This window comes from Mobula birostris, chromosome 17, assembly GCF_030028105.1.
Source record: "Mobula birostris isolate sMobBir1 chromosome 17, sMobBir1.hap1, whole genome shotgun sequence".
Taxonomy (NCBI): Eukaryota; Metazoa; Chordata; class Chondrichthyes; order Myliobatiformes; family Myliobatidae; genus Mobula; species Mobula birostris.
Window position 1 is genome coordinate 49,928,643 of NC_092386.1, and position 14,299 is coordinate 49,942,941.

At 41.2% G+C, this 14,299-nt stretch overlaps 1 protein-coding gene across 5 annotated transcripts in view; it reads right to left on the bottom strand.

The window, feature by feature from the left end:
• Nucleotides 1-14,299, bottom strand: part of ror2 (receptor tyrosine kinase-like orphan receptor 2) — a 285,921-nt gene that overhangs the window by 115,466 nt on the left and 156,156 nt on the right. The window lies entirely within an intron of this gene.

Genomic DNA, 14,299 nt, shown 5'->3' on the forward strand with positions numbered 1-14,299 from the left:
ATAATTCTTGAATATTAAACTCATATTGGTTTGAATAAGGAAAGCATCAAGTCTCAGAAGTTAAACACAATTTGTTTTTCAGTTAAATAAGGGTGTTGGGAATAATTCATTTTATTTATCTTCAAACAATGAGTGAAACCATTAACATCAGAACATGAGGGAGTAACATATCTAGCAAACTACTACAATATCCAGGGGAGTGTAGAAAGCACTGCGAGAGAAGGCATCATTGTTTTCTAGTGGGAGGAGAGCATTGTTTAATCACATTAATGACAGGGAATGAACTCTTAGTATGAACTTCTGGTTTTCAACAGTACATGTCTAGATTTATTATGCCAACAGTCCAATAAGGAGAGGAAGGTATGACTGGATACAGTGGATAAATGATTTAACTGTTTACCAGCACTGCTGACAGGATCACATAAAAATAAAATTCAGTTCTGCTCTCCAATGCCAAAATGGTTAACTCTAAGATTGTCCTGAAAGGCAAAGGTAGCCCCAGCTTCATTTTTCTATTTGAATCTTAATCTCTTGTTTTTCAAAACCATCTTCTGCCATTTCTATCTTTCCCAGAACATTCTGATCTCACCTGGCCCTGAATTTGCAATTTTCTCTGGTTTTCCCCCTATCATATTCCCTCCCCATGACCCTATTCCCATTAAATAACCAGCCAGCTTTCAGTCGAGGGCAACCCCTCCCCCCCCCACCCACCTCCTTTGATGATAGAATAGTATCAGCTATATAATATCTCCAAAGTCCTTCCACAGGCTGTCACCTTCCACATTCGTGCTCTCTGTTCCTGAGAAATTATGAGGGACTGGTGTCAGAGGATTCTAGCTTTCCTTGTTAAAGCTAATTTGCTGCCACAGCAAGTAATTAGAAGACACACTTATTGCAAGAGGATACAAGTTAAGATATTCTCCTGCAGTAATAAAGGGCCCTGCTGAGAAAACATCTGGAATATTGAGAGAGATCTGGGCTCCCTACCTGACAAACTGGGGGAATACAGCATGGGTTTGTTTGCCAGACTGAGTTCTGGAATAGGGGCTGGCTACATACAAGGAGAAATTAAACAGACTGGACCTGTGCTCTTAGCAGTTAAGTAGCACAAAATGTGTTCTTACTGAAACATAGAAAATTCTCATGGTGCTTTTCACTTGGTTTAAGATGGTACTGGTGAACACAGCGATGGCGTACTAGCAGTAAACAAAACTACTTTATTAATCATACTTTTTCTAGAAAATGATCAATAGCATGTAACTTGCCTTTCGGAGTTGAGCTTTTGAACCGCCTGTATGACATGGTAGTTTTGCAGTGTGAACTGAAGTCTCAAAGCTGCAGGACGGTTGCGGTGTGGCAGGTACAGGCCGAATTGAGGGGGCGGGGCTTGACCTGACAGAGAGGTGAGGCAAAGTCAAGGCAGTGGGGCCTGTGCCCGAGATCTATGTACGAACCTACGTTTGACCAATTTAAGCACTGGGCCAGATTGGAAAGGTGGGGTATGGCTGAATGTAGGGAGCAGGGCCCAGGCTGAGAGTGAGGAACAAGCTGAGGTTTGCCTGATTTAAGCACTGGGCCAGATTGAAAAAGGTCAGGGTATCAGGGCCAGAGGCGAGGGACAGGCCAGCGTTCAGTTCGCTGGTTGGCAAGGTTTACTCATCTCTGCAATGAACTGGGGCCGTGGCCTGCAACTGACGGGCCCCTGGATAGGCTATGACGGGCTTCGTGGCTGTGAACCCACTTTCGGGAACTTTAGTTCTGAATGTTATTTGCTTACTTTTTATTACTTGCACTAAGCACATCGTTCCCTCCCGCCCCCCCACTTTCCGCAGGGATCGCTCCCTACGCGACTCCCTTGTCCATTCGTCCCCCCCATCCCTCCCCACTATCTCCCTCCTGGCACTTATCCTTGTAAGCGGAACAAGTGCTACACACGCTCTTACACTTCCTCCCTTACCACCATTCAGGGCCCCAAACAGTCCTTCCAGGTGAGGTGACACTTCACCTGTGAGTTGGCTGGGGTGATATACTGCGTCCGGTGCTCCCGATGTGGCCTTCTATATATTGACGAGACCCGACGCAGACTGGGAGATCGTTTTGCTGAACACCTACGCTCTGTCCGCCAGAGAAAGCAAGATCTCCCAGTGGCCATACATTTTAATTCCACATCCCATTCTGATATGTCTATCGACGGCCTCCTCTACTATAAAAATGAAGCCACACTCAGGTTGGAGGAACAACACCTTATATTCCGCCTGGGTAGCCTCCAACCTGATGGCATGAACATTGACTTCTCTAACTTCCGCTAATGCCCTCGTACCCCATCCATTATTTATTTATATATACACATTCTTTCTCTCTCTCTCCTTTTTCCCTCTGTCCCTCTGACTATACCCCTTGCCCATCCTCCGGGTTTCCACCCCCCTCCCCCTTTTCCTTCTCCCTGGGCCTCCTGTCCCATGATCCTCTCATATCCCTTTTGCCAATCACCTGCCCAGCTCTTGGCTCCATCCCTCCCCCTCCTGTCTTCTCCTATCATTTCGGATCTCCCCCTCCCCCTCCCACTTTCAAATCTCTTACTAGCTCTTCCTTCAGTTAGTCCTGACAAAGGGTCTCGGCCCAAAACGTCGACTGTACCTCTTCCTAGAGATGTTGCCTGGCCTGCTGCATTCACCAGCAACTTTGATGTGTGTTGCTTGAATTTCCAGCATCTGCAGAATTCCTCGTGTTTGTTGTTATTTTGCTTATTGGCTGTTTGATGGTTTTCTTTTTTAATGGGCTTGATTAGGCTTCTTTGTTTTGTGGCTGCCAGTAAGGAGGCAAATCTCAAGGTCATAGACAGTACACATACTTTGATAATAAATGTACTTTGTACTTTGAACTTTGGGTAAATGCAGGGAAGACATTTCAGCTAAATGGATTGTCTAGAGCCAGAGACTGCAGTCACAAGAATCAAGGGTCAGTCATTCTGAACTGAGTTGAGAAGACATTTTAACTGACTGGCTTTACTAACCAAGAGATTCAGTTGCTAAGTTTATTCAAGATGGAGATGTAAGAGGTTTGTACATGCAAGAGGTCTTGAGGTAAAAGAGCAACCATGACCTTGCTGAACGGCAGAGCAGGCACGAGGGGCTGACTTCGCCTATTCCTGCTTGCTGATGCTCTCAACACCAGGTGATTATCACAGCAGTTAATCAATTTCTCCAACTCTTCCTCCTCACCCACTTTTAACACTCTCCATCATTGCCCAGATGAAAGACTACCTACATCTTTATCAATCTGGTCAGAGCCAGAGAATCATCAAATGGCCTTTACTCTCAAACATCTAAATTTCTTCTGTTTGGTCCAATGAATCAACCTTGAATTCTCTTATTTTTCTCTACATGCCACCCTTGGCTAACACTATCCAAAAACATGACAAGCTTTTGCTGTGATAATCACTTGGTCAAAGGTTTGCAAATTGTTACCCACCTTGTCTCTCTTTCACCACAAATACTGTCTGACCAACTGAGTATTCCTCCCATCTTGTATCCTCTTTCAGCATCAACAGTATTCTGCTTTTGAGCCTCATCTTCCTTCTTAAAAGGTGCTTGAAAGTGAAGTGTGATATATAACTCACGAATAGCTTCCAACCATTAATTACCATTAAGGCAGCCCATTTCCAAAAGCACAGCATTTCCCCAGTTGGCCACAGCCTCACCTATCTACTGCAGCAGATGTATGTCCTTGCCTTATCTTGATTAAACAAATACATTACTTGTAATTCAAAACTATGCTGCCATTTTCTTAAATTAATTTTGACCTACATTACTTTGCAGATTAGCTGTTTAATTCAAAAAAATGCTGGTGAACGCAGCAGACCAGGCAGCATCTATAGGAAGAGGTAACGTCGACATTTCAAGCCGCGACCCTTCGTCAGGACTAACTGAAAGAAGAGGTGGTAAGAGATTTGAAAGTGGGAGGAGGAGGGGGAGATCCAAAATAATTTCGGATCTCCACCTCCCCCTTTCAAATCTTTTACTATCTCTTCTTTCAGTTAGTCCTGACGAAGGGTCCCGGCCCGAAACGTCGACTGTACCTCTTCCTATAGTTGCTGCCTGGCCTGCTGTGTTCATCAGCATTTTTTGTGTGTGTTGCTTGAATTTCCAGCATCTGCAGTTTTCCTCGTGTCAGCTGTTTAATTCACCATGTTTTCCAAAAATCCACCATGGTTTTGCCATTCCCCATCTACAAGATCTCCTCCAGCCCTGATGTTCATGAACACCAGTTCACCCCCAACTCTGGCTTTTCCTGATAGCTAATGAGAGCCAGGTTTTCAGTAATCTTTGTCATTCTCCAAAACATACCTCTGAAAACTTTTGGTCATCTCTACGTGCCCCTTTTTATTGTTTGATGTTAAGTTTTTTGGATAATGCTACTGAAGCAACCTTGCCTGACATTGCAATATATATATATATATATATATAAAAATATGATTCTGCACAAAGTATATTTTGCTAACATAACCAATATTGCAAAATGCAAAGACATTCATAACATTTGTACTTCTACATAATCTTCGATATAATGTGTGTATGTGTGCAAGAAAAGTAAAAGGAAATAAAAACCAGATCCATTTTGAATTTAGCGAACAGATTGTGCACATTGTACACCTGTTGTCACTTTTGAGCTTAAAGGATTCTGTAAAGTTCAGGAAATTTATTAAAATGAGCCTCCCTCCATCCTAGTTTTTTGTTGTTTCCTAAAAATAGTTCCAAAAGCCTCAAGGAAAGCATGATTTAATTTTTGTTACACATAGTTTATAGGTAGTCAGAAAAGGGAAGCATTTCCAATAATAATTAATAAAGGCAGAGCTTGAGCAGGAGAGCAAGTATATGGTACAAAGGGCTGCCAATAAATCAGTCTCACAATTACTCAAAATTGAATTTTTCAGAAACTAATAAGCTGTACTGCCAGATGCACAAAGCCCATCTGCTGAGATTATGTTCCTCTTCCCTTCACTGCAGACAGGAGGAATGCACTGCCGAAATAAACCTCATCAGTTCTACCAAATTCCAGGATCCACGTTAAAAGTGATGGCCAGGCAGAAAAGACCCCTCTCCTATAACAATGCGCACCAACAGATCAACTGCAATACTTTAAAACTCCTATGGCCTAAATATGAATGTACCCTACAATACATTAACTAACCTCGATACAGACACAAAAACTTATACATAGCCATTGTTTTGCAATGAACTGGGTTTGTATTAATGTACAATCTTTATTATGAAATTCTATATCCAGGATGTTGTAGCTGGCATGTATTATGAAGGATTATTTTGTTGGTCATCATAAAGATGGTAAACAGATGTGAAATGCTGGGATAATTTCCCTTCAAAGGGAGTGGTTGATTAAAGGCAATTACACTCCCTGTAAACAATCTGCATCCTCTAGAGGACCACATTTGAAATTCAATAGGATTAAACTAACCATTTCTTCATTCCAACTCATAACTCTCAAGACAATAAAATGCTAATTGTGCCATTTGGTTAAGAAAAAGTAATACATGAAAGATACCTATAGTATCTTGGACTCCTTCTAGACCTACTGAGCTGCTCAACGTTTCTGACAAAAAGATGGTGGTGAGAGGAAATAAAGTGGGTGTTTGGATCACCCTGATGATGTGATGCTCTTAACTTCTGCAGACAGGCCTATACCTGGTATCTATAGACTGGAGATCTGTGCAGAGTCCTCACACACTCAGTTTGTCCACTTGTGGTGCAAGCAGTGCTCAAAAATCTATGCTGCAAGAGTCTTTGAACAACAGTCATCAAAGAGAGGAGGAAATCTATTGTATTTCAAAGGAATGAGAAGGTCATGGGTAATGCTGCACTTCTATCATATGAACAGAAGAAGGTTCAAGTCAAAGTAGTATTTTTTTTAAAATCACACATACTTCAACTTTGGATAGTATGGAAACTGAAATACACTCACCCCCACCATCAGTGATGAAAATCTGGTTTGAAACATCGATGTTAAAAGATCTGGGTTGAATATCTGACAATCTTGCTTCAGATATTCAATGCAAAAAGCTGACTCCTGCAATACATTGAACTGTATTCACCTGGGTCACAGATGTTCCTATTTATTGGACAAACGGAACATCACAGACTCAATGAACTGCAGGTATGACAAAGGGCAGTCAATGAGTCGCCTGGAAATAATCCACTCAACCCAAATATAATGAACTCTTATCAAATATCAAGATGAAACTTTAACATGCACTATTATTTACCCTGGCCATTAGAAGGAAAATCAGCATTCACAGAATAATATCCCTTCCACTTAACTGAATGAATTGAGATGAATCTGGAATTCCAAAAATCAAACTTCAAGGCTTTTCTTTGTATGCTATTCAAAAAGCAAACATACCTTCTTAAACTTACTTGCTAACAGAAAACTTCTATAAATTAGAGGCACAGAGTTATATAACATGGAAACCGGTCCTTTGGTCCATCTCAACCATGGTAAGTTGCCTTCCTGAGCTGGCCCCATTTACCTGCATTTTGTCTTTATCCCTCCAAACCTCTTGTGTCATGAACATACCCCAATGCCTGGATTCTAAAAAAGGGGTTTTCCGTGCTTCGTAATCTTATCTACCGCAACCACTTATTCTGGCAGCTCATTCTATATAAAAAAGAACCATCTTGGTGGACCAGTCCACCAGGTCCCCTTTAAATCTTTGCCCTCTCACCTTAAACCCATGCCCAAAATGCTGGAGGAACTCAGCAGGCTGGGGAACAGTGTAAACAGTCGATGATTCAGGCAGAGATCCTCATCTGTGTTGAAGAAGGGTCTCGGCCTGAAAGGTTGACTGTTTACTCTTTTCCATAGATGCTGCCTAGCCTGCTGAGTTCCTCCAGCATTTTGTGTGTGTTGCTTTGGATTTCCAGCATCTGCAGATTTTCTCGTGTTTGTTTAACCTATGTCTATTAGTTTCAGACTTCCTCAAAGGGAGAAAAAGACTGACTTCATCTGCGCCCCTCATGATTTTATGAAACTCTAAAAAGTCACCCCTCGGCCTCCTTTACTCCAGCAAAAACAGTCCCACTCCACCTAGTCTTTTCTCATTACGCAAAACTTCCAGTTCCAGAAACGTCCTTGTAAATCTGTTTCTGTACCCTGGTTAGCTAGATCACATCCTTCCTCTAATATAGCAATCAGAAATGTACACAATATTTCAGGTATGCTCTCACTCATGTTCCTTACAGCTTATATGAAGTCCCAATTCTTGTGCTTCGCCACCAACTATCACCGCTTTCATGGATCTTACACCTCCAGGTCCCTGCTCTGCAACACTAAAAGTTACTGGGCAAATCTTACCCTGGTATAACGATCCAACTTGTATTATTTCCTACTTTCCATCAACCATTCCTTTGCCCATGTCGTGGCAGATTTATATCCTGCTGTAATCTTAAAGGATAGAGGTCTAGAGTTTGAAGGGTTGTCAGGGCAGTCTGGAAAGTAAATGCAGCGCATTTTGTAAAGGTTAAGAACGGACTGCTTCATTTGCCAAGGAGATACCAACCGAGTTGAACATGGTGAAAATATCAGTGAGTATCCTGTTTTCCAATTTTATGGTGACAGAAATATCACTGATGATATTGCTAAAGATGCTTGGACCAAGGAAACTGTCTCAGAGAACGTAACTTGGAATGGGAATAAATTCTCTTTGAAAACCACAAACACCTTTTGCGCAAGGCACAACTCCAACCACTGGAGTGGCTTCCATTAACTTCAGACTTAACAGGATGCCTTGTTAACTCTCCCTCATCTCTAAAATTCAGCTCTTTGGCTCATGCTTAGCTATCACAAGGTCAAGAGTGGAATGGTGCTCATGAAACTCAGACTGAGCATTGGTGAATAAGTTTTGTTTGATAGTACTGCCAAAACACCTATCATTATTTTGATGATCACAGGGAGACTGATCAGGCAGTGAATGGCTGGTTTGGATTCATCCAACCTTTTATGAATAGGTCATAGCTGAACAATTTTCCAGATTATCAGACAGGTAGATGCCTTTGCTGTAACTATACTGGAAAAGCCTCACTAAAAGTGTAGCTAGCTCCACGGCACAGGTCTTCAGCTACTCCCATAGGCTATTACGTGCAATGTCACTAACGTAAACTGGTAGGTGGAATGCAAACTACAGCGCTCAGAAGTTCTATACAACATGTGAGGTGGAAGAGTCTGTAGAAACAATGAGAAAATGCACAGGATAAAAAGGGGCAATAGAAGAACAGAGTGGGTGTTCTGTACATATCCTTGCAAGTGGTGCAACAGGTTAACACCGCAGTTAATTAAGTAAATGCAATGCTGGGCATTACAAATACCAATGGGACTGAATGGAATTTGTGTTAAATGGTGATCTCGCCCCAGATGGAACACCTCACCCCACAGTTTAAGTTGGAAGAGAAGGCTCGGCAAGATCCTGAGAATGTCGAATTGTGATTATGCGGATTGGGGAAATTTGTTTTACTGAAGGCAGATAATGGAGATTTGCAAATTGCTTAAAATCATAATGAATTTGGAATGAGCAAACAACAATATCTTTCTAATGATTGGTTGAAGAAAATTGAAGTATTGGAGATGAGGTGAAGAAAATCACGCAACAATGTTATGAAAAAGATTGTTCTAGGTCAGGCGCGGACTGAAGGACTAAGTAGCATCCTGTACCATTTGCTCTGTTTTTCTGATCGAGAATATCAGATCTACTGCAATGCTTTTAAAGATTTAATGCAATTAGAAGCTATATTTTCATTATATTCTCAAAAAGCGATAGGTATCTTACAATCAAACAGTGACTCTCTTACCCTACAAGAGACAACTGAAGCACTCCCCAAGGATAAGAACTGTTAAATCTATTCAGTATTACAAAAGCAGTACTCACAACCATTAACATCTACCTTAATCACCATCTCAAGTGGCATGGTTGAGTTTTACCAAGTACTTTACACAGATTATTAAAACCAAATACCAGATGCTTTGAATGAAGTTCAGGGCTGTAATATAATCCCAGGATTCTGACATTTAAACTACTTAGATCCTGCTTATGTGGTTTATGATGTCATCAAAATCTTTACTGCAATCCAGTAACGCCTTCCACAGTTCTATCACTGAAGTAATTAGTGAAATGATTAACTGTTCACTCAGAATTTAAATTTAATAGGAATTCTACACACTGCAAATTTGTAGCTTGATTTGATGGAAAATGTTTAATTGCACCTTTTCACACAGACGAATGTTTTACTTTTACCAAAGACATAATGTCAATGGCCCCCTTAGTAAAATGGGAAAAATAAGCATGTTTCCTGCAAACAGTAACCTGCTGAAGAGACAAAGACTGACACAAGTCTAACGAATATAATGAGAAAGTGGGACACTCAATAGGAAGAAAGTAGTACATCTTAAAAACCTTAATGAAATAAAGTTTCAGCATCAGCAAGCATAGAGCAAATTTATTAACTCAATATGCTAAAGGTCACCCTCTTCATCACTAATGTACCATGTTTGGATTGTGTACCTTCTACAAATGCACTTTAGTAACTCATCAAGTCTGCTTCAAAGCACCTTCTTCAGTTTCCTTCCAATATCATATTCCAACCTGACTTGGAATATGTCACCATTCATTCATCATTGTCGGGTTGAAAAAAAATCACAAATTCCATCCAACTGTCCCCAAATGGTTTGAGATCTGTTCTACATTACAATTCTACATTGCTTCTTCAATCTTCAACATTAGATTTTAAAGAAAAATTATACAATTTAGAAAAAAAATCAGTTTGGACATTTCCATTAACCAAAGAAACCACACTGATTTTTTATAAAATGCTCATAAGCAGAAATTTACTATCCTAATTTAGGGCAAACAACAGGAATTCTGCAGATGCTGGAAATTCAAGCAACACACATCAAAGTTGATGGTTTGAACGCAGCAGGCCAGGCAGCATCTGTAGGAAGAGGTGCAGTCGACGTTTCAGGCCGAGACCCTTCGTCAGGACTTGACGAAGGGTCTCGGCCTGAAACGTCGACTGCACCTCTTCCTACAGATGCTGACTATCCTAATTTAGGGATCATGTTTCTTCCACAGAATGAGAAATATGGAATTTATCATTCTCCAGTCAATAGTTTCTTTTTAAATGCATCTCTGCAGGCACAGTGGCACTGCACAGAGTGCAAGTACCTCCAGAGGCCAGGGCCCATGGTTCAACTCTGACCTCCAGTGCTATCAGCCTGGAGCTTGCACATGCTCTCTGCAACTGAATGGGTTTCATCCATATGCTCCAGTTTCCTCCCACATCTCAAAGACAATGCCGGCTGACAACTGTAATTTGCCCCCGTCATAAGTGAGTGGTATGAGAATCAGAGAGAGTTAATGAGCATGCGTGAGACAACAGGTTACATGAAACAGAAAAATAGGACTGATGGGATTGCTGTATAAACTGGATTAGGTTTGATGGGCAGAATGATCTCCTCCTTTAAATCTATTTTCTTACAAAAGTGTCTAGCTGTATCTGCCCTAACCCACATGAATCAACAGCAGGTGAGTAACATAAATAGAATTTGCTAGAAAAATCTAAGCAGGTCAGGTAACATCTGTAGAAAGAGAAACATTACTGTAACAGAATAATTTTTCAGCACAGTTCTAGAAGGTACACCGTTTTTTTTTGGTAACCTTTTAAGCAAAAAAAATCATCACATAAAAAAATTCCATCCAGGATATTTCTTCTGAAATGTGTGTCGAATTGGGAGCCAGGCCAGAGGAATAACTGAATTACTTTCCAGTTATCAAGTTACAAAATGTACATTGAAAACTATAGTGCCATATTATGGTTGATAGTAGAATACCACATTGCACTTGAACAATCCAGTCTCCAATTTCCATCGGCAGCCAATGCCCTAAGCTCTCAATTTCTCTCCCTGAATATCTCTCCCCCACCTTTCACATGGCTTGGTGCCCACGTTTGTTTGATAGCACTGTTGTGAAGCACTTCGGGATATCATACTACTATAAATGCAAGCTGTTGTCTTTGTCGAAAGCTATGCTCTTTGCGTGCTTCACTTCCCAACTCTCTGGTCAGAAGACTGAACTTTGATTAAATGGTCTTGTCGGGATGACTGTTGTAGGGGCAGCATTGTTCAAACAGCTTAGACAAATCTCTCGTTTTCAAATGAAGATATCTTGGCTCACTCTTCCCTCCCCCTCCCAAATACTGAACCTACTTTTGTTCCCCAGCTCACTATTTCAACGTCACTGCAGCTTTTACGTAGTTGACCTTCATTAGCAGCAGAGTTCTCATCTACAAGACTCAGCACTCCTACTCCATGACTCTCAGCTCCAAGCCACAAGCTCCATTTCAAACTGGATGCACCAACAGAACTTGAGGTCCACCAGCAGTAAATCACAAATAATACCCCGTCGCATTCAATGTCACCATCAACGTACCACACCTTCCTCAGAAGGCCAAAAGAAATTTGGTACGTTCTGGTGGACTCTCACCAAATCTTATAAAAGCACCGGCTGCATCTTAGCTTGGTATGGCAACCGCTCTACCTGAGACCGCAAGAAAGTTACAGAGGAGTTGTGGATATAGCTCAGCATATCATAGGAAGTAGCCTCTCTTCCATGGACTCTCTCTCTACAGAAAAACGGCCAACATAATCAAGGAACCCTCCCATTCCAGACTTTCTCTCTCCCCCCCCCAGCCCATCAGGCAAAAGATACAAAAGCCTGAAAATCCATACCTCCAGGTTCTATCTCACCGTGAGAAGACTATTGAATGGTCCTTGTATGATGAAATAGTCTCTCGACGTCACATACTACCTGGTGCTGGCCTTGCACTTTACTGCCTGCTGCACTGCACTTGCTCGGAGCACTGCATCCCACAATCTGTCATTGCTTTTCCTTGTGCCACCTCAATGTGATGAAATGACTTCTATGGATTGCATGCTAAGCAAAGTTTTCCCACTGTACCTAGGTACATGTGACAATAATAGACCAGTTTACCAATTTATATTTAATTTACTCAGTAAATAAACAACCGTTACATTGAGCCAGAAAATGAACATGACAAACTGGCAACAAAGATTGTCAGAAAAGCTCAAAGTCATGGACCAGTAAACCTAATGAGTTCACGACTTCACTCTACGAACTGCCGAAAGTATCTCTTTTGCATGCAGAGTCATGTACAATTTCTTTCTTCGAATTAATGTTCTTTATAATTACATTGTCCACCAGAAGTAAGCGGTTTATGAACAGTCTAGGCATTTTAACAAGCAAATAAATTTAAGGAAGAATTTTAAGATCACATGAAAAAATTACTCATTTGAAACATCAAAAATATCCATTTAAAACTCTGTGCTAATTTATTCTTGCAAGTAGAAATAAGAACTAGTAAAAAAAAGTCATTAAAAGTGACAGCATGGTAGCGTAGTGGTGAGCACAATGCTTTACAGTACTAATGACCCGGGTTCAATTCCCACTCCTGCCAGTAAGAAGTTTGCATGTTCCTCCGTGAATGCGTGCATTTCCTCCCACAGTCCAAAGGCATACCGGTTGGTAGGTTAATTAGTCATTATGATTAGGCTAGGATTAAATTGGGGGATTGCTAGATGGCCAGAAGAATACATACCAGAACATTTAAAGCGGTTGACAGGAATGAGCTTCTCAAAGCACTTTGTAGTATTCTGTTATTAAACAGCATTCCAATTGGATTAAGACCAGTATTCAAGTATTTTTATACACAGAATTTCATTGACAATATACTCAGTGTAATGTCTGCATCAGTAAGAACCAGCTTTAATTTCTCTCTTTATGCTTTGTGCTTCCTGAAACCATTTTCACCAGAAACATTAGTTTCTAGTTCTATCCAAACTCACACCAGATTTCCACTGGATAATATCCTCACTAGTTTTAATTCACCAATTATTTCTCCATGTTTTATCAACCTGCATGCATGCCACAGATTTTTGGAATGCTGACCTTCATTTTCATCTATTCTAGCTTCATGATACCCCATCCAACCAGAAGCACCAGAGCATGATTTGTTGCCATCCTCTTCAGCCAACTTGATTCACACCACATGATGTCAGGAAATGAAAGTGAGTAATGGATCCGGCAAAGGCTACATCATCAAGCAACATTTCAGATGTAATACTGAAGATCTGCATTCCAGAACGAACCATGCCTCTGGTTGAGCTGTTCCAGTACAACACAAGGAAAATTGCCTCGGGATGCTCTGTTCATAAAAAGCAGGAACACTGCAATCTGGCTAATTACTTCCTAATCAGCCTCTTCTCAATGCCCAACAAAGTAATGGTAATAACAACACTGCTATCAAGTGGCACTTAAGTACTAATAACCCGCTCGGTAACTCCAGTTAGGGATCGTCCAGACTGCTGAAGTTCAGACTTTACAGCCTTATCCAAACATGGACCAAGGAACTGAATTCCGGAGCTAAAGAGGGAGTGTCTGCCCAAGGCAGTATTCAACCACGCGTAGCATTGAGCAACCATGGTGAAGGGGAAGACTCCAACAGTTGTGAAAATTTGATCTGAAAAATTGCTGGAAAAAAGCAGCAAGTCAGATAGTATATATGAATAGAGAAGGTCAACATTTCAGCTCCGGAACTCTTCAATAGAACTGAAAGAAACAAGTTATCTTAAGTAGTAAAGAAGGTGGGGTTGGTGATGGGTTTAATTTATTTCAAAAGGTGAAATAACGAGTCAACTAAGGTCAGAATAACTTCTTTGTCTGTATAACAAGTTGCTCATTATTTTATAGATGGAGTGACATTGTATACTTTGGCCCACAGGGATGTGCCCAGCATGCCAGACTTTAGAGATAAAAGTGAAAGAAAGATCAAGTTAGAGAATTCAATCTCAGGTCCTGCCGGCTGCAACGTGCCCAGGTGGAAGATGAGGTGCTGTTCATTGAGCTTGTAATGGGCCTCGGTGCAACACTGCAGGAAGCTACCAGAGAGAGGGTCAAGAGTGAGGTGGGAATGGTAAAGCCACCAGGCAGGCAGATAGAACCAGAGTGTTACTCCTAAGGACGAAGTGCAAGCCTTAAATATACCCACAGACACTGCCTCCACCACAATCTGTGGCACAGCATTCCACAGATTTACCACTATCTGGCTGAAAAAAAATTCCTCTTTACCTCTGTTCTAAAAGGTCACCCCTCAATTTTGAGGCTGTCTCTTCTAGTTCTGGATACTCCCACCACAGGAAACATCCTCTGCCACATCCACCCTAT